This window comes from Harpia harpyja, chromosome 1, assembly GCF_026419915.1.
Source record: "Harpia harpyja isolate bHarHar1 chromosome 1, bHarHar1 primary haplotype, whole genome shotgun sequence".
NCBI classification, from domain to species: Eukaryota; Metazoa; Chordata; class Aves; order Accipitriformes; family Accipitridae; genus Harpia; species Harpia harpyja.
The window spans coordinates 97,323,716-97,338,130 of record NC_068940.1 but is presented as its reverse complement, the minus strand read 5'-3'; positions in this window follow the sequence as shown (position 1 = coordinate 97,338,130).

Genomic DNA, 14,415 nt, shown 5'->3' with positions numbered 1-14,415 from the left:
CAGTGTACTGACATAGCGAGATAATTCAGGAAGAGACCTCTCTTGTGGTGGGTCTGTACAGAGCTTTAACACAGCTGGGACCTAGGACATCACTCTTTCCCAGGTGCTGCTGTGGTGTGTGGTGAGACAAGGGAGTGCTGGATTTGGTCCCAGCTTCTCTCAGCATTCGGTGCTTCTGCGGTAGGATGTGGTCAGGAGTTTTGACAGTCATTTTCTCCACTCAGGCAATGCTGATCAGTTGAAAACAAAATTTTGCTTGAAAAAAATAGTGCTTTTTTTGAAAAACTGTGCATAGGAGGTCAAAATGAGTAGACAATAAACCCAATGTGAGCTCTTCCACAAATTAAGCATCCTGACCAGTGGCCTATTTACCAGCTCTTTTAGTGTCCTTTTTACTGTCAGCATATCAAAGATTCCTTTTCCTCTGTAGAAAACAGAAGAAAATTCATAATCTCAAAAAGTGTGGCAGACTGTGAAAACCCTTTTCAGCACAGTTTCATTTGAATTTAAGAAATTTAGTTTCTCTCCACTACCCACAACTGTCAGATCATTTCATCCTAGTAAGTGATACACTGAAGAGATGAACCGAATGAAAAATAAAAAGGAAGAATATTTTTAGTCTTATTTGTCGATTAAATAACTACTTATATCATGCATGTTAATTACAGACGTTGCAAAAATCAGAAGAAAAATAAAATTAATTAGTTCAACAAGGGCGTAAAACCAGTGAGTTGCTATCCACTGCCACCTGTCCCGCGCGCTTCAGCCATCATATAGCGGCAGCTGGACACACGGAAAGAGCTGGTTCAGTTGGTTTCCGCTTCCCCTCATCCCAGAGCAGAACCGGCGTTAAACCCGCCGTGGCTTCCCCCCCGCGACCCCTCCTTATCTACAGTCGGCAACAAACATCCCGCCGGCGGCCGTGGGGCCTCCTGAGCAGGGCACGCGGTGCTCAGCCTCCCGGGCTCACATGCTCTTTTCTCCTCCCGACAAAGGCGGTCTGGGAACCGGGGCATCGCGGCGGGGTTTAATCCTCCGTGCCACAGCCCTGGTGGCTCCCAGACAGTGCTTCTCTTGCAGAGAGAAGAAACATGTGATGAGGCGTCCGGCTGTGTGCACCACGAAAATGCCCCTATCTTCATTGATTTTCATGAGAAATCCCTCGAGCCTGTGAAAAGCTGGTATTTCCTGGCTCGCAACCTGGCTCCATCACCGCCTCCGGGCAAATCGCACCCTGTACACCCCGCTCACATCTCCCCCTGCCCTGCTGTGGAGCTGCGGAACACCCTCTTGCAGGCACTGGGCTGGGAGGACAAGGTTTGCAGAGTAAAGGGATGCTAAGGGCGAGCAGGCACCCTTGGCGCAAGGAGGAAAGCAAGTTCTCCATCACACAAAGTCATTTCCCAAATTGCAGAAACCACAAATGCCCACTTTACGTCCAGGGCAAATGGGGTTGCCACTTCGGCGTGGTGCCTGCCGAGGAGCACATAAGGCTGCTTGGCATTGTGTTACCTCTGAAATGCAACATTGAACTATTAAACTTTAATAGCACTAAAGAGGCTGGGTCATGAAACCTTTGATGCACACTCGTAATGGGCAAAGGGAGAAAGAAGCCTTTCAAGCCAGATTTATTTCTGCACCCTCGGATTCCTGCTGAGACGAGACAGGTCTGGGTTGCAAGGCTCCACCGTCCTTTCTTCTGCCCTCTAGTGCCAGATAGAAAAATTGCATGTAAAGAAAGACTGCAATTTTCTTCTCATAATGCACTAGCTAAATAGAAGAGGAGGGAGAAAACATTATTTGTAGCTGCATGCTTTGATACTGGTGAAGGGAAAACATGCCACTGTGGTGGGCTGACCCTGGCTGGACGCCAGGTGCCCACCAGAGCTGTTCTATCACTCTCTCTCCCCCCCAACTGGACAGGGGAGAGAAAATATAACAAAGGGCTCATGGGTCGAGATAAGGACAGGAGAGATCACTCACCAATTACCGTCTCGGGCAAAACAGACTTGACTTGGGGAAAATTAACTTTTAATTTATTGCCAATCAAACCAGAGTAGGATAATGAGAAATAAAACCAAATCTTAAAACACCTTCCCCCCACCCCTCCCTCCTTCCCAGGCTCAACCCCACTCCTGGTTTTCTCTACCTCCCCCCCCAGCGGTGCAGGGGGACGGGGAATGGGGGTTGTGGTCAGTTCATCACACGTTGTCTCTGCTGCTCCTTCCTCCTCAGGGGCAGGACTCATCACTCATCCGCTGCTCCAGCGTGGGGTCCCTCCCACAGGCTGCAGTCCTTCAGGCACAGACTGCTCTAGCGTGGGTCCCCCGCAGGGTCACAAGTCCTGCCAGAAGACCTGCTCCAGCGTGGGCTCCTCTCTCCACAGATCCGCAGGTCCTGCCAGGAGCCTGCTCCAGCGCGGGCTTCCCACAGGGTCACAGCCTTCTTCGGGCACCCACCTGCTCCGGCGTGGAGTCCTCCCCGGGCTGCAGGTGGAGATCTGCTCCACCATGGACCTCCGTGGGCTGCAGGGGGACAGCCTGCCTCACCATGGTCTTCCCCACGGGCTGCAGGGGAATCTCTGCTCTGGTGCCTGGAGCACCTCCTCCCCCTCCTTCTGCACTGACCTGGGGGTCTGCAGGTTTGGTTCTCTCACATGTTCTCACTCCTCTCTCCGGCTGCCGTTTCTGTGTATCCTGCAACTTTTTTCCTTCTTAAATCTGTTATCCCAGAGGCGCTACCACTATCGCTGATGGGCTTGGCCTTGGCCAGTGGCAGGTCCATCTTAGAGCCGGCTGGTATTGGCTCTGTTGGACACAGGGGAAGCTTCCAGCAGCTTCTCACAGAAGCCACCCCTGTAACCCCCAAGCTACCAAAACCCCACCACACAAAAACAATGCAGCCAGAAAAAGTAACGTCACGGAGGCCACTGTCAGGTAGGGTTTATGGTGCTGTTTGGGAGCCAGCCGCGCCGCCGCAAAGGCCGTGCTGGGGACAGGACAGTGGTATTGCTCCTGCTGTTGAACTGGACCCAAGCCTGCCAAAAGCGATGGAGAATCCCAAGCAAGGCAGGCGCTCACCGCTTCGTGCCGCAGGTCGGGACAGGTGTATCTCTGTAACCGCCGGAAGATGTGTCTGTTCCAGTCTCGCTGCTTCCTTTAGATTAAAACCCTGACAAATCTTTGTGCCAAAATATTTACACTAGGGAAGTGCCTGCTGTTTAACACTTTGAACCTCATTTAATTCACACTTGTTCTTAATCTCTTCCTCTGAACACCATCTCATTGGGCTGAGTCAGACCTGTTACCCTGACTGCTCTCTTCCAAAAAAGTGGTGGGAAAGGCAGCTGCGCTGGGGGAGCGCTCTCAGTGCTGGCGTTTCCTTTTGTGTGCTTCTGTACTTGACATTTTTTTGCTCACCCCAGGTGTAGGGGAAAAGCCATGCTGCTATAATTTCAGAAGCTTCTGTAAAATAGGGGAGCTGTCACCTGCATATTCAGCTGCCAAAAGCAGACAGAGCTCCAGGACATCCAAGGTAAAAACATCAACAGGAGAAGATGCGAAAGGGAGGCAAAGGACTGAACAACAGGGTTGACTGATGCAGTCAAAGGATGATGCTGAGGACCTGGTAAGCCAGCATGTGGGGCTGGAAATCAATTGCCCCAAGGTGACCGATGCCAAGCAAGCCTAATGACAACTAATGCTGTTGAGCAGGCTTGGTCACCAAATGGACAAGGGGCCCGTGGGAGGACAGGCAGCACTTCCCGAGCCACCGAGCAGTGTCGCACCAGCCTCGACTCCCATCAAAACTGCAGTTTTGAAGCTCTAACGTCCTTCTGATGCTCGAGGCAGCACACTGGATGGGGGTTCCTCACCGAAAGGGGGAATCCTGATGGAAAGGACATCCCTCCAAAAGGGCACTGCCCGGGGACGCATGAACTCTTCCTCCTTGCATTTCTTCTGTACCCCACTATTTTTCTCCTGCCTTCCTCTCCTGCTGCTTTGCCTTTCACCTGGGCCAGCGAAGTGAGACCCTGACCCATCCTGTCCATGGATGGGACCCATCCGGTCCAGGGGTCTGGCTGCCACTGATGGCTCCCTTGGAGCTGCCATGGGCACCAACAATATCCTGAAAATGCTGTGTCCCCCCAGTCTTTTCCCATCCTCTCTGTTTTCCTCCTCTGTGCACACCTTGCAGTCACAGAGGAAGCAATTAGGAGGAATGACCAGAACCAAGTCTTCTCTCTTGTATTTGTTGCTTGACAAAACATGAGCTTTAAGCCACATCCTCCCTTTGAAAAACCAAGTTATGATTATGTACGTTTCGCCTAACTACTTGTCGTGGTTTAACCCCAGCCAGCAACTAAACACCACGCAGCCGCTCACTCACTCCCCCCCACCCAGTGGGATGGGGGAGAAAATTGGGAAAAGAAGCAAAACCCGTGGGTTGAGATAAGAACGGTTTAATAGAACAGAAGAAACTAATAATGATAATGGTAACACTAATAAAATGACAACAGCAATAATGAAAGGATTGGAATGTACAAATGATGCGCAGTGCAATTGCTCACCACCTGCCGACCGACATCCAGCCAGTCCCCGAGCGGCGAATCCCTGCCCCCCACTTCCCCGTTCCTATACTGGATGGGACGTCCCATGGTACGGAATAACGCGTTGGCCAGTTTGGGTCAGCTGCCCTGGCTGTGTCCTGTGCCAACTTCTTGTGCCCCTCCAGCTTTCTCACTGGCTGGGCATGAGAAGCTGAAAAATCCTTGACTTTAGTCTAAACACTACTGAGCAACAACTGAAAACATCAGTGTTATCAACATTCTTTGTTCTGAACTCAAAACATAGCACTGTACCAGCTACTAGGAAGACAGTTAACTCTATCCCAGCTGAAACCAGGACACTACTCAATTTCAATTTCAAAATGCTTATTCTTGTTTTTGATCTACTTCTTTTGTGTATCCTAATCAGGACGCTTCGAAACTTTGGCATGAATTTTCCAGTGTGTTAACCTCTCAGCTCCAAGCCCTGCAAGATGACGAGCTGTTCAGTGTCACAGAGTGAGTTCAGGTTTAAATTGCTGCTTCTCTTGGTCTGTTTATTTGTTCAATTAGTTCCTCACATTCTCCTACAAACAGGACTCCATCCTCACCATAAAAAAGCTTTTTCTTATCTTTCAGTGTAATTTCCTGTGTTTCAGCTTGTGCCCCTTGCCTCTCATCCGTTCTCTGGATACCCTGAGGAGAACCTGGCTCTGTCTACTTTACTCCCCCCAGCAGGTATTTATACACACAGATAAGATCCCCTTTCAGTTTCTCTCCTCCAGGCTGAACAGTCCCAGCTCAGGACTGGAGAAAAGATGTAGCAGGAACCACGTAGGTGATGGATAAAGAGCTAGTGACAACTCCATGGGCAGGGTGATGAGGATCTCAGCAGCAGCAGGACCCACTGAGCAGCTGCTAGTCTCACTGATTACGTGAACACCGTAGCCCAAATGAAGCCTCTTCCCTTCCCAGCCCAGCTTGCCCCAGTAGTCACCCATTGGCACCAGGGCTGGAGCGCTCTGGGTGGCTGATGCGCTGGGCCCATCATTGAAATACAAGGAAAGCAAGGGAGAAAGGGAGACGATGGTCCATGTTCTTCTCTTACAGCGATGATGCGTGTGTTTTTCTTACAGCAACATTGTCCTCCTGGGTTTTATTTTCTGTTTTGTTCTCTTTCACTTCTCATGTTTGTGTTTGCAGAAACCATCCTACAGTTGCTATATGTAAATAAGTCACCTGTCAAAGTGTCACCTCTCCAGATAAGCCTTCCTGTCCCAAGCTGAACACGCCAGCTGCCCCCAAGCCCCACGCCATGCCCTCTGCTGCTGCAACCCATGGTGAGCTGTGCAAGCATGCTGCCCGTTAGAGCCGCACAGGGGGGACCGCACGGCCACAGCCCCTGTTTGCGCACGCTGAGAGCATTGGGTGGTGAGTACAGCAGGGACCTGACACAGTCCATGGAAGTAGCCACCTTCCACTGCTTCCACCACCTCTGGTACCGTCGTTGGTCAGGCCCTGCCTGGGATCTCCTCCTACCTGAGCTAGCTCAGCTGCGTGCCTGCCTCAGCTCTGCAGCAAAGATGCTCCCTTCATCCAGCACGGTTTTGCTGACCTGTGCCAGATACTCTGAATTAAACCCACCCTACCATCCATTGCTGCCGGTGCCGATTTGGGATGAGGCCGAATGTCTGCTTCCAAGCTTGGCACCCAGAGGAGCTGCTTGCTGCAGGTGCCCTAGTGCCTGAAATTTCAGCGGCGGGGCCCAATGATGGCTCCATGGCTCCTCTATGTCCCCTGCTGTGCAAAACCATCCGATTCCCTGTAGCCCGGTCCCCGGTGACTCAGATGCTTCAGAGGCAGCGCAGTGCATCAGCTGCCGCAGAGCAGCACTGACAGACGCCGGGGAGAGGAACAGCCGAGAAGAGCCGAGGCACAGCCAGAGGCTCCCAACATGAGACGGTGTTTATTTTTAGAGTGCCGTAGCACTAAGGATATGGCATGAGCCGCTTCCCTCTCGTCACTCTGACGCCATCACCCGCCGCCCACACACCCACTAAGTGGGTTATCGCAGCCCATCAGGCTCCCAGGGGGAGAGGAAGAAAGCAAAAAGGTCACTTCTCATGCCAATAAACGGCAGAATACATTCAGTGCTGTGGTATTTATTAATGGACTTTGGTTTAACGTGCTGAAGGTGTCTTGTGCAAGACAACATCTCTCCTGCCTCTCAGGGCTCTGGGACCAGCTATAAGTCACCTCTCCCAAACCCATGACAAATCCCAGAGCTACAGCACTTACAGAGGGCTTTCCTCTGTCTCAGCTGATAAACCACTTTCTGTATCCTTGTTTTTTTCCTGACCTGTCAGTATCCTTTTCTCTCTGCTAGACATCGCTAAAATCACTGTGATCCCAGCTACCATCCCTCTTCTCAGCTGCCTTCTCTGTCATTTTAATTTTCCCACCTGACATATCAAAATTCACACTTGTCTGAGATGTTTATGTGTCTTTTGTGCCACAGTATTTAAAGGGACTCTCAACTGATGTTGTTATCCTCATCTAACACAGGGAAGCAGTGCAAACTGCCCACCCCCCCATGCCAGGGAGAGATGAGCAATGTGCTCAACACAGCAGAGACCATCCCAGCCCATCACACCTCAGGGTCACACTTTTCCCTCCTTTCCTGTTTTTCCTTCAGTTAGAGTCAATTCACTGATCCACAGACCTCGCTCCTCCCCAGTCACCATCCTGCATGTCCTTCCAGCACAGAGCTCCTCACCAGGAAGTTTCAGCCCATTCTGTTGCACTTTTCTTGCACATTTTCCTTCCTCCAACTCGCTTTTTAAAATTCTGGCACCAACAAGGCGCTTGCTGAAGTAGCACATCTCTGCTCTTCATCTGCCTAACCATCTGCTTGAGATAGTGTGGGGCAGGGGGTGTTTCTGCAGAGATTTGTAGACTGAAGGCCAGAAGGAACCAGCATGATCTAGATCAGCTGCATAATAAATGTCGTAGACAATCAGGCAACAGATCCCACAGCAAGTCCTTTATCACTCAGTGCACTATCCCTAACCAGTGAAAACCCAGCCTTCCTGCCTTTTTTTTTTTTTTTAAATGGCATTAATTAAAATATTTTTTGTACTATGAAAATATGTAACTTTACAGGGAGAGGACAGCTGAGGTTTGGAAATCTTAATGACCAGATTTGGGAAGACTGCAAAGTCTCAGGTGAGCAGCAGTTATTCAGGTACATGTACACAGTGACCTAGTATTTTAAGCTTGCACGGTTTGATGAGAAAATAATTCTATCCCATAAACCATGTTGAAATTCCTAAATGTTTTGTCCCAGTGAATATTGATACCTGTCTCCTCAGGGAGAGCTACAACGGCCAGGAGCTGGTGCTGAAGTTAAACCCTTGCATAAACCCAAAGCAGTGTAATGGGCACCTCCTATTCATGCCCGCCCAAACACTGTTGGGAGAAGCCCCAAAAATACCTGTTGCAGCAGGAATTAATGCCACCTCACCATCCAGCCCATGGCTTACAAGCCCCATGACTAAAGTTACCCCAGAGAGGTCTCTGCAGCTACTGATCCTGGGTAGCTCTACACCCACAAGCACAGATCTAGCTTTGCTCCCAGCCATCAAAAAGCTGTCATTTCAGCTCACTTAACGTGGAAACATGATCACCATTCCTTAGCCTCAGGAGACTGAAGAAACTAAAAAACCTTAACCTAGATGGAAGGCTGCTATGCTCTATTCCCAGCCAAGGGATACATGACAACACAGGGGTATTTGTCCAATCCTAGCTCTACTAGGTGCCCTATATGTCTCCATTTTAATCCTGCTTTCTGGTAACACTGCCAGAAACAGGGAGGACTAAAGCCTCCTCACCCCGCAGCCATAACCAGCAGACTCTTATTTGGCCCTGGCAATAAGCTAGCTCTTACTAGCTCAAGTCAGATCTCCCAGCAAGTCTTCTCAAAAGCCTAATTATAGCCCAGATCACCAAAAATAACATTAGCCTGGAGAGGTCTGGAAATTCCCTCCTCGGTGTCAGAAAATATCCAAAGCTGAAGCCCAGCAGCATGGGTCTAACCTCTACTCCAGAGCCTGAGGTAGGATTGGGGGGGTGATTTAATCAGCCAGTTGTCTCCCTAAATAAAGGGCAAGAGAAGCTAAGAGATGTAAACTCATTAAAAATGTGCACAAAAGTATTAATTTTCTTTGTATTTGTAAAAACAGTCTTTTAGTCAAAGAATTGGTGCTTCCTTCTTAAAATATCACTAAAGCTTCCCCAGTACAGGCTGAGTCTCTTTAACAAAAGGCAGTGTGATACATGGTGTTCGTTTAGATATCTACACATGAGAACATACTGCAGGCATCTCTGTGAAGTGCTTCATAAAATTATTTTTTGTATCACTAATGACAAACAGCTTTGGCATCTCTCTGGGTAGAAGCTGACATCTTGCAGATAGTTCACTTGGGCCTCCCATGGAGAAGAACATTGAGAAGCAACACATAGAGCTCTCCATCGCAAGCTGGTGGGAGAAGGCGGGTGTGCCAGGCTGCTATGCAATTTATGTCCAAGAATATTTGTGTAACTGGACAATCTCTTAAATACTGTAAAATATGAAAAGGATCCTTCAAATCCTTATCTGCAGATTTCTTGCTTAGTAAAAAATACGTTGCCCATGGTCAAAGAGAATTGGCACTGATAATTTAGTATTTAATGTCATATTTTAGTAATTTTAAGAATCAACATACTCTAAATAGCATGGCAATTTGCTAGCTCCGGCAAATCCCTTTTTTTAAGGATTGCCTTAAGTAGAAGTAGAGTGGTTGAGAGACACTTAGTTGATTTAGCAACATTGGTGGCTATTTCTTTTGAAAGACACTCTCCTGAAAGAATACTGCTTTCTCTCCAGACCTTTTGGCTTAGACTCACAGTTACCACCAGGGAACAGGCAATGTGCAGCAATTGACCCCATGTATGCTCTTTGTCTCTATCAAATACAAGCTTATTTGAGTTAGTTCAGCCTTCTTCTGTACAGTCCTAGACCAGTGCTGAGAGCAAGAAACAGCAGATGCATCCAGATGATTTCCTTTGAACAGAGCAGCTGAGCCACATCCAAATGACTAAGTTCAGATAAATTGAGTCATCAGATGCCCACTTAAGACAAATTAGTTTAGAATGGCTACGCTGCATTTGTCAATGGTTTAATGCACTAGAAGTGTATTTATAAGACAGGGCTAATTTCCTAGTCTGTGAAGAAGAACACTTTGAGAAAGCAACTGCTCCATCTAGCAAAGTATTCTCAGATGCAGTCAAAAAGGCATTTGGAGCATTAGTTTACTATGATACATCTTTGGCCAAGAGTCACTCTTAAGGTTGAAGAGATACGGTCTTTGGTTTTTATAATACATACAGCTGAAATAAGTGCCAAAACACTGAAGACATAATAAAACATGCTGTACAAGTTCTCTGCTTCTTCTCTTTGACCAGATTAAATAGCAACTGAAATGCAAACCAGCACTACTACTATATTACTTTTTGTCCACTGGATTTTAAAATGCCAACAGGGAATGATTCTCTTACTTCAGTGTCATCTGTATTGGGTTTGTGGGGCAAGGTTTTGGTAGCTCGGAGGTGGCTTCTGTGAGAAGCTGCTAGAAGCTTCCCCTGTGTCCAACAGAGCCAATGCCAGCCAGCCCCAAGACAGACCCGCCACTGGCCAAGGCCGAGCCCATCAGCAACAGTGGTAGCGCCTCTGGGATAACAGACCTAAGAAGGGAAACCTGCAGCAGAGTGAGGAGTGGGATGAGAGAACCAACCGTGCAGACCCCCAGGTCAGTGCAGAAGGAGGGGGAGGAGGTGCTCCAGGCGCCGGAGCAGAGATTCCCCTGCAGCCCGTGGGGAAGACCACGGTGAGGCAGGCTGTCCCCCTGCAGCCCAGGGAGGTCCACGGTGGAGCAGATCTCCACCTGCAGCCCGGGGAGAGAGGACCCCACGCCGGAGCAGGTGGGTGCCCGAAGGAGGCTGTGACCCCATGGGAAGCCCACGCTGGAGCAGGCTCCTGGCAGGACCTGCGGATCTGTGGAGAGAGGAGTCCACACTGGAGCAGGTTTTCTGGCAGGACTTGTGACCCTGCGGGAGACCCACACTGGAGCAGTCTTTGCCTGAAGGACTGCAGCCCGTGGAAGGGACCCATGCTGGAGCAGTTTGTGAAGAACTGCAGCCCGTGGGAAGGACTCACGTTGGAGAAGTTCATGGAGAACTGTCTCCCATGGGAGGGGCCCCACGCTGGAGCAGGGGAAGAGTGATGAGTCCTGCCCCTGAGGAAGAAGGAGAAACAGAGACAACATGTGAGGAACTGACCACAACCCCCATTCCCCGTCCCCCTGCACCGCTGGGGGGGGTTAGGTAGAGAAAACCAGGAGTGGAGTTGAGCCTGAGAAGGAGACTGGGGTGTGGGGAAGGTGATCTAAGATTTGGTTTTATTTCTCATCACCCTACTCTGATTGGATTGGTAATAAATTAAACTAATTTCCCCAAGATAAGTCTGTTTTGCCCGAGACGGTAATTGGTGAGTGATCTCTCCCTGTCCTTATCTCGACCTGCGAGCCTTTTGTTCTATTTTCTCTCCCCTGTCCAGCCAAGGGGAGGAGTGATAGAGCGGCTTTGGTGGGCACATGGTGTCCAGCCAGGGTCCACCCACCCCATCAGCAAAGCATCTCACTTGAGCCAGCGCTGTTTGGGAGAGACATTAAAAAAAATGCGGCCATTTTTGCCGATGGTAGGGTCAGCAGGAACAGGCTGGTGGGGCAGCAGGTCAGCTCGACCGGCCAGCCCATGCAACCTCCCTCTATTGCTGGCCATGGCGCTCTGCTGCTGCTGGCACACAGGCGTGTGCAGTGTATTGAAACCCTCCTCGCAGCAAAAGGAACAAAAGCCTTATTCTTCAGGACTGTAAATTTCTTCAGCTTTTCCCTGTCTGTCCTTCCCTTTGCCCCTGCTCATGCCCAGTTCAGACTCCTTCCCTGTGTCCCAGAGGAGCAGGGACAAGAACCAGGGTGGCCAGCTGAAGGGGAATAGGGGAGGAGAGTGGGAGCAGGGTAGGACAGGACAACACTGGACTAGATTGCTTGGGAAGGTAGTTTCCATTGTAGAAACAAAATAAACATAATAAATCATCTGTCTAGCATGGAGGGAACAAAAGCAAGGCAATAGACTAATTTCCTGAAGGCTCTTCTAGACTTTTTTTCCCTATTACACTGAGACGGCAATCCATACTTTCAAAAATTTACTGTCTCATAATAGCAGCCACTGGGTACAAGAAAAAACCCAAACAACAAGTACTCATCAACTCTGAGAAGCAGTGATCAGGGTTATAAGCAGCCACTGTGACTCACTTCAGACTTCGTCAAATGTTACACAACCTCTTAAAAGAAGGGGACTTCAGAAATTTTCTAAGTCTCCAGTTATGCAAAGGCAAGAGACAACTAGAATTATTCTCCTTTGTGTGGAAAACTGCTGGAAGGTAGACTGCAGCTAGAGTATTGGGTCCAGTTTTGGGCCCCGATAAAAGAAAAACATCAGCAAACTGGAGCCAGTTCAGAGGAGATCACCAAGGTGGCTGGGGCTGGAGCACTTGCCATGGGCAGAGAGGCTGAGGGAGCTGGGCCTGGTCAGCCTGGAGATGGGATGGCTTTGGGGAAACTTACCTGCAGCCCCCTCATACCTATAGGGAACCATCAAGGAAACAGAACTGCACTCTGTACAGCAGGGCAGAGAGAGGATGAGAGGGAAGGGTTTAAGGAAAAACTCCTTCCCCATAAGGACAGTCAAACATTGGAACAGATTGCCCAGAGCGGTTGTGCAGTCTCCATCCTTGGAGGTTTTCAAGACCCAACTGGGTAATGCCCTGAGAAACCTGCTCTGATCCTCCTTTGAGCAAGATGTTGGACCAAAGACCTCATGAGATCCCTTCAGACCAGAATTACTCTATGTTTCTATAGTTTTTACTGAATCTGCATCTAGGAAAAGATTTAACAGCAAATCCAAAACATGCTATGAGTTGCAGCCACTTCCAAACAAAGACTATCAATTAACTGTCATTCAGGCCACTAAAAATGTGCTATGTAGTTTTAAATTAATAAAGAATTGTATCACTTGGCTATTTTCTTGTGTGAAATTGAGTTCGCAGATCAAGACATCCAGCTATAGGTGTCTATACAAGCTGTGTATATGTGTGTCCTCATATTTCAGTGGAGCCTGAAGAGCTACTCAAGCTGATCAAGATGCAGGATCAAAATTCAGCTGATGAAGATGCAGATGAACAGCTCTCCAGGCTCCATTGCCTATTGATCCGATCTCCACGGACAAAGCAGACAATTCAATTTATGTACATCCGCAAGCTGAGTCCCAACCACTGCCTAGTAGTTTATAACTTAATTTCTGCATATTACATACACATTCCTTGCTCTTTTATGCTGTATTAGCAGACAACAGCCTAACACAATCTCCCATTTAACTGCTTACAAGGCAATTCTAGTGTCATTTGCTTGGGAGTTTTTACCATGCTGAGCTCAGTCTGACTTGGCAGCTGTTGGTTAGGGATGGAAAGACATTGTAAGAAGCAGAGTAGACCAACAAAACTTTTTATACATCTCAGTGGAGAAGCGTCTTGCAGTCATGGTGCTCATGTCTCCTACAGTCACCTGGCTAAGCCTGGTGCAAAGCACATCATTTCCCCTGCACTCTGCATTGTTTCTGTTTACTAGACAGTACCTTTTATTTATTTTTAAACCACCAGTTCTTACAGAAATAGAATCAAGCCAGAAAACATGTAGGTGTCTCTGGAAATGCTGCCAAACACCTGAAGGTGGTTGTGGAGCAGCCCATTAGTGCTGCTGAATCAGCAGGATTGCCCACAGCCTGAGGACCCACAGACAAACATGTCCTGACTCAGGACATGCTCGAAGAACTTGGAAGGCACAGGGAGATCCCCATCTGCATGTAAGCATCATGTCACACTAGCAAGACTCTATGACTGCTTGGTATTTATTTGGTAATGACAGTGGCAGGTGCTGCCATAAAACACCAGCATCTTCTGTCAGTCCTTGGCCCTACCTATCCATGGCATTGCTTTTTGTTACCTTTGTTCCTAAAAGGGCAATAATGGCAAATGTTGTAAACTGGTCAATAGTCAGAATTTGGACCAGTTACCCAAGTAACTCAGCTTCCATTTTGACATGCAAGTGGACCAGCTAGATGGAATTTGGGGAAATATTATTGGAATGTTACCATTTTCTGTAGAAATTTGAGTTCTTGTTCAAATTTGGTCATTCAATTTAGATGCTTTAAAACAAGCTATTAAATAATATATTCTTCAGAAGATTTCACCTTGATCATACACTTGTTGATGGCTTTGAAAGACAGTTAATAAAATGCATCAAGTATGAACTGTTATTTCACAACATGGCAGGAAAAAACGCAACCCACATTGAAAACTATCTGCTAATAAACCAGAGCTCTGCATGAAGACCTAACAGTGGCTCTCACTGGGGATTAGATTACTCAATGAACAGTATCATCTGAATTTTTCTATCAACAACTAAGCCAAAGCAAGACTCTCTCCCTTCCCAGCTAGCAGCTGGGTCACAAAATCCCAGACCAGTTGAGGTTGGCAGGGACCTCTGGAGATGATCCTGTCTGAACACCTGCTCAAAGCAGGGGCAGGCAGAGCAGGGGAATCAGGGTTGTGTCGGGTGAGAATTTGAGTATCTCCATGGATGGAGACCTTACAACCTCTCTGGGCAACCTGCACCAGTGTTCAATTGCCCTTAGAGCAAAAAAGGTGTTTCTTCTGC